Genomic DNA, 6,634 nt, shown 5'->3' with positions numbered 1-6,634 from the left:
TCACCAATTTTTGCGCAACTATTAGAAGTCAAGATATGGCCGATATAGTGCTTCTTCCATACATATCAAATTAAATCCATGGGACTATCTTTGGCAAACTATTAACAATTTACCCCTACAAAACAAGATATACCTTTACTTTTACATATTTTTGATAATTTATGTAAGTGTACTTTACTTGAAAGGGGAGGGGGGGGGTAAAAAGTGCATGTGTGTACAAGAAATTTAATTTTTTAGATTTCATCGAAAATGTTGATACACTACACATGGGAGTCAACAAGAAAACTATGAACATTTTTTTTCCATATAAAACTAGCGATATTTGTTCATTTATAGACATTGGATAAACGATATAAGTGTACTTAATTAGAAAAGGATGGTTACAAGTGCAAGAACTTTGGAATTTAACCAAAAATGTTGATCCACTATACATGGGAGTCTATGGCAAAAGTATAAATAATTTTTTCCAATATAAAACTAGCAATATATATGTACATTTATAGACATTGGATAATTAATATAAATGTACTTATTGAGAATAGGGTGGTTACAAGTGCATATGTCTACAAGAAATTTGTTTTTGGAATTTCACCCTTAGCAATTTCACTGTACATGGCAGTCTATCACAAAACTGTGAAATCTATGCTTTTATTCAGTGTTTGACAATTGATACAATGTTCTTGATCAGAATAGGGTTTGAAAGTGCGGATGTGAAGAACAAATATGATATTGGAATTTAACCCAAAAATATCTACTAATATTTACTTCTCATGGTAGCCTAGGGGTAAAATAAACATTTCCCCAACAAACCTCTCTATATCTGTGCATTTATAGGTCAATGTTGTTCAATAGTGACTTACGGGCTGTAATAAGTTTCTTGAGAAACGATGGTAGTGCTGTTTGTACAATTACAAGCCAAACTATAAATGAAGGTAAACATTACAGCTATTGTCCGTTGTGATTTTGAATTGCCAATTATACTGCACGAAATTGATAGGATTATTTAATGTGAAATGTTATCTTTTTAATTAAATCACTTGAGAAAACCTTGCATGAACATGAAAGGGAGTATTTGTAAAAGTTCAAAGGTCAAATGAGAAATTATATTTCAATTAAGACATTATTGATATTGAATGTGACACGCAAGGGAGGGTCACGTTTTTGCCCATGGAAAGAGGAGGGTAACTAATTTTTGTGTAAACACGTTTGAAGGGTCACTATTTTTCGAGCAGAGTCATTTTGAAAAACAACGGCCCTCCCCCTGTAATTTCTGTCCAGTCCCTAATACAGAAAGTCGAGAGAAATGTTAAGTTGTAAAATTGAATTCATCATAGAATGTCGAGTTGTAAAATTGAATTCAGAATAGTAAAATGTATAGTAAGTAATAATTTTGGCAAGGATTGGACACCATAAACGAAATGTATAACATTTATGTGTTATCGTGGATCAGCGAGCATTGGCGGGTAGAATATATGCCAAGCATGTATTTCAAATATTAATTCGAGGGGAAAAATGAAATGTGACCGAGCCTTAAAACCGTACAAAAGCAATAAAATATTGTGTGGGGGATTTTTGCCCAGGTATCGAGTTGTAATTCTGTTCTTTATTTAGAATTTCCCAGATCACATCCATAAAGTCATAAAAATAGCTGAGCGTGTCAGGTTTGGCAAAAAAACATCTGGAAGATGATATTCGTACGAATGAATAAGAAAATATTGTGACGATTTCAATTCTCAGTCACAGAGTGGCCTTTTTATCAATTCAGTTCCTGTATCAAAACAGAGTAATTGCATCAACAGTTACTGTACTTTAGCATATCCTGTCTGTACTTATAGGTGTGTGTCCCGGCTTGACAGCTTTACAGCACTCGTTAATCAAGGCCTGCGATTGTTGTGCTGTATGTAATTTATTTCGTGTTGTGTTGTATGCAATATCTGAAAAATAGCCCTTCATTTTTCAAAGCAAGTACCTTCGTTCGTGACAAAGCCATCATTTTTCCAAAACCATATTTTTAGAAACTTTTAGTTTTTTTCGCCGGTCGCGCAGTCTTTCTCTCTGGACTTTGACAGCCCATGATTCACTTTAAAAAATTACAAACAGCATATTGCGTCTACAATTTTATCACTGATCGGTCAATCCACGTCTACTTTACAAGTTTGGTAGTTTTCCTTTCACATTACTTGTGCGAATATTCTGGAATCTGTAGTCACTGTTCCTCTATCCTTGGTAACGAAACAACACATAAAACACATTCGTATTGCTCCGCCCTCCTACGTCGACTGCCGCTATGCGAGCACACTCTGGATAATAAATCAATCCTATCCGGAAAAGTGTTTTATTTTAAAATAGGAATATTAAAACACTTTCTCTTTCGTTCCTTTTGTCTGGCAACTTCATGACTGTTGATAGTTTCGATAACCGGTCTTGCGAGAACTTGTCGAATATACATCTACATCTACACATACGTTATACATTATTAACCCTGTAAAGCTGTTCCAGTGCTGTCCACTCTCCCGTTACTGATTCGACTAAATCGGAATGGAAGATGTTCGGTTAAGAATCACTATCTTGTACAGCATTACACTCTACAAGATTGCCCTGAAATGGATTAAAGATAATCCCATAAATCTTTTTTTCTGTCAGTAGAATTTCAATGAACCTATTGATAAAGATAAAATACTGATGTCATAAATCTCATCGTTATGTATATGTAAATTAATATGAAGAATATAATCCACTCTATGAATATACATGTCGGTGTGTTTGCGTCGTGTTAAGGTAGGGGTGGCACTCCTAGAGTGGCGTTTCAGCACCCCCTCTAGGGTATAGAGTACGCCTTGTGCTACTGAGGTCATTTGTTGCAATTATGGTTTTCATTCCCTTTATCCAATTGACCCAGTTTCCGAGAAAGAGTTCAGATGTAACACAGGACGCGCTACCCAATGGAGTTATCAATACCATTTGAGAATGATGGAAGGTCAAAAAGACCATTAACTGTCTGTCGAGATATACAGAGTGTAGTACACAAGGAGAAATTGTGGCTGTCAGCGAGAACGCTGGGTCGAAGCTTTGACGGAAGGACTATGATCGAAGTTAATTCGTTACAGCACGTCGTATCTTGACATGTGTACATAGTCTATCTATTATCGCTTTTTTTTGCCAAAGTGAACATTCTCTTGCCGACGAATTATTGTGGATGGTGTATGCAGGGTTTATTTTAGAGTATTTACTTGCGTTTAGGGAACGAGCACAATTAACGGCAGGGGGGCTGGAAGAGAAAACATGTGGTGCATATATTTTTTACAGGCCCCCCTAACACCGGCAAAAATTTTAGTGACCCCCCCCATCACCGGCAACAAAATTTTTGTGCCCCCGCTCCCCAAAAAAGAAAGATTACATAGGTACAAAGTTGTACACATATATATAATCCTTATAACTTTTAATATATGCTTTAGTGAAAACAACATTCTTGCATTCTTGAAATAAATAATAAACAAATTACTACTTGTAACACCTACAGCTATAGTATTTTTCAGTATTATGTTGTGCTATTTTAATCTCAAAGAATGATGAAATTACCAATACCTTATAAACAATCTACAAGTTCATTCAGTGCTGTTATAGTTGTTATAGTTGAAGCATTGATTTAGACATGAATTATTTTTAATGATGACAGTGTTCACTGCACATCTCCAAGTTAGTCTAACAAGCTCAATATTGTGCATTTCATCATACTCTGAGTAAAATAAGAACTTCAAGTGAAACACACAGAACACAAATACTAAAAAATAGCCAAATTATGTACAGCTACTGACCCTCAATACCTTTCCAAATGATGCATACTCCAAGGCAGGAGATCAAAATAGAACACACTTTGAACAAAAAGAGCAACAATTGTCACTAAAGCAAATATAAACATGAATGGTCTGGAAGAGGTACACAGCATAAAAGCAGATACCAAGTACAAAGATGTTGGGGGAAAATGTATAACATGACCATTGTGATTTCAATGCACTTTCCACAACCCAGTGTCTGCCTTTCTATGACTACCCAAGATATTCAATGTTACTCCACTGTAATGACAGTCTGCCATTGGAATAGTCCTTCATGGGCTAACTATAAAAGACCCATTAATGCCATTTTTTCTCCTTTTTTTCAGTATTTTTTTCCTGTGTGTCCACTACGTATTCTAGTTCTTCCTATAGCATGATGAAATAACCAGTTTCAACCTAGCCTCTGTATCATTACCAACCATTATTATTGTTGACAAATGAAGTCAATTTTCAATAATAATATTGCTCATTTTACACATAACTGCATTGTGAGGTTTAAGACTTGGTATTTCATCATGCTACAAGAAGTTTATAGGAACTCCAGCTTCAACAAGGAACAAAAATGCTGAAACATATTCTCTGTCTGTCATGGTGTAAAAAATTTTGGTGGCCCACCCCTTACCTTCCCTGGAATTTTCATGGCCCACCCCAAGAACACTCATTTTTTTTCGTGCTCCCCCCTTTTCTCTTCCGGCTCCCCTGCCGTTAATTGTGCTCGGTCCCTTAGTGTGAAAAATTTGGGAGCTATAAAATAACGCCAATTACGTAAGACGCTATTTTTTCTATGCATGATCACGAAATTCCCTGCAATTGTTGATTCACTTGATGGATAATGAATCTGAAGCAACCTCGTTTCTATCATTGCCTGCCCGTGATCGGTAACCTCGTTTCTATCATTGCTTGCCCGAGGTCGGCAACCAAAGTTCATGACCTTTCCTCCTCTTTCATATATACCTTTCAACTCTTTAGAGTATTGCGAGGGGAGAGGAGTTGATGAGTAGACCGACAGGCCAGTGGATATCTCTGTATCTATTACACTAGCTCATGCACTAATATTCATCCAAGTATTACTTCGGGTTTATTTTTGGTGATATTGTGGTTCGTATTTTTTCAAGTTGACCTGGAACGCTTTGGTGAAATCCCTAAGTGTTGATAATTTCAAGCTCGGATGGGATGTTACCTATCCAATTATGCAAAATGCCACAGTGTTAGCAAAATCAAAATTGATAACTACTGACCGTAACAATTCACCACAGTCCAATTAAAACTTTATTTATTTCGGTCATGCTTCTGGTTTACTGCTCACGAGGTACTAGATATCCCTGTAGGTGGGATTCGGCATTCCAATTATCAAAACGAAAAGCTTGACAAATATGTTGTGATATGGCACGAACGTCACAAACATTACAGTGACAATTTCAGGATCGGAACCGATAAAGTGTAAAATGTTGTGTACTGCAAGTCGAAGCTATTCTGTTCGAGTCGATACTGTATGGCATATAAAATGAATCCCCCCCCCCCCCCCCGACATATTAATAATAAAAGTTTCCGGAGAGGACATGCTTCGCAGAAAGCCACCCACGCACTCTTCCAGAAGGTTCCATCTTCAAACTTTGCAAGATTCCCCGGATAGCTTGATCTCAATCTGCTGACATCGAAATTGCATAACGTACATTATAAACCTGCAGGGAAGTTTAGATGACTTTGCAATTTATCTTTGAGCCTTGCATTTCTTACCATCATTTGAGTCGGTTGATACACAGAACAATTAATGTTATTTTGTTTCCTGGTACATCTGTCACCTTTTCCCAGTACCGAACCTGACAAATATTGCGCGATGTGCTTCGGTTGCATCACGGAGAAACATAGACAGTCTATGTTCCTCTGTGGTTGCATGGGCAATCGAAATAGCTCAGAGGGGTGATATTTTCCATTTCCCTTTCACTCGATAACTTACTGTTTCATATTTGTTCTTATCAACCGCGTGGGCCTAGCTTCTTCTCAAAGAGATTACTCAGCGTTACATCAAGCCGAATGTACGGAAGACTGAATGAATATTCTATTCATGAGGTCTCAACATTCGTTCAGTCAACAAATAGGAACATAGAAATAGTTTAGTGCTGTATTTGTATGTGCAATGAAATTTTAGCGAGCGTTCTTGTGACGTGGTCCACTGCCTATGTTCGAACCTTGTTCACATCTGTTGATGGCGTGGCTTATGCAGCTTAAGATTATCATCTCGACACTTTAATCCCTTCATCACCTAGGATTATTTTCCCTAAATACATTTGATTTATTCGATTAATCAACACCTCTTAACATCCCCGTTATCAGCACATTGTCTGCTGTTATCAACCGAATTGAGGCTCCAATGAACCGCCTGATATGAACAGCTGAATGACACAAAGTGTTGCAGAGTTAGCTCGATTTTTCACTGTTGATTTTCCACACGTCGATGATTAAACCACAGAGAACAGTACTCTCTAGGGTTATAGACAATAGAAGCGAGGCTACTGTCTTTGCTATGACCAATTCAAAGCAAACGATGGGAATAGGATTCATCGACAAAGGGACACGAATGGGTGTGCAGATCACATGACACCACTGCATAAATTCGTTCGAAAAAAATGTTTATCGTTATCATCAAAACATCAAACTAAAGAATATTTGGTAGAAAAGCAATTTTATTTTTCCGTCGTCATTTCTGTAGTGTCAGTTGTTGTGTACTTTCCTGAAGCTTGATCAAATCAATTACTTGTACCTGTTATACCACCACCCCACCCCACCCCCCGGCTAGATCG

The sequence above is a fragment of the Ptychodera flava genome, chromosome 6 (assembly GCF_041260155.1).
Source record: "Ptychodera flava strain L36383 chromosome 6, AS_Pfla_20210202, whole genome shotgun sequence".
NCBI lineage: Eukaryota > Metazoa > Hemichordata > Enteropneusta > Ptychoderidae > Ptychodera > Ptychodera flava.
This window is presented reverse-complemented; position numbering follows the sequence as displayed.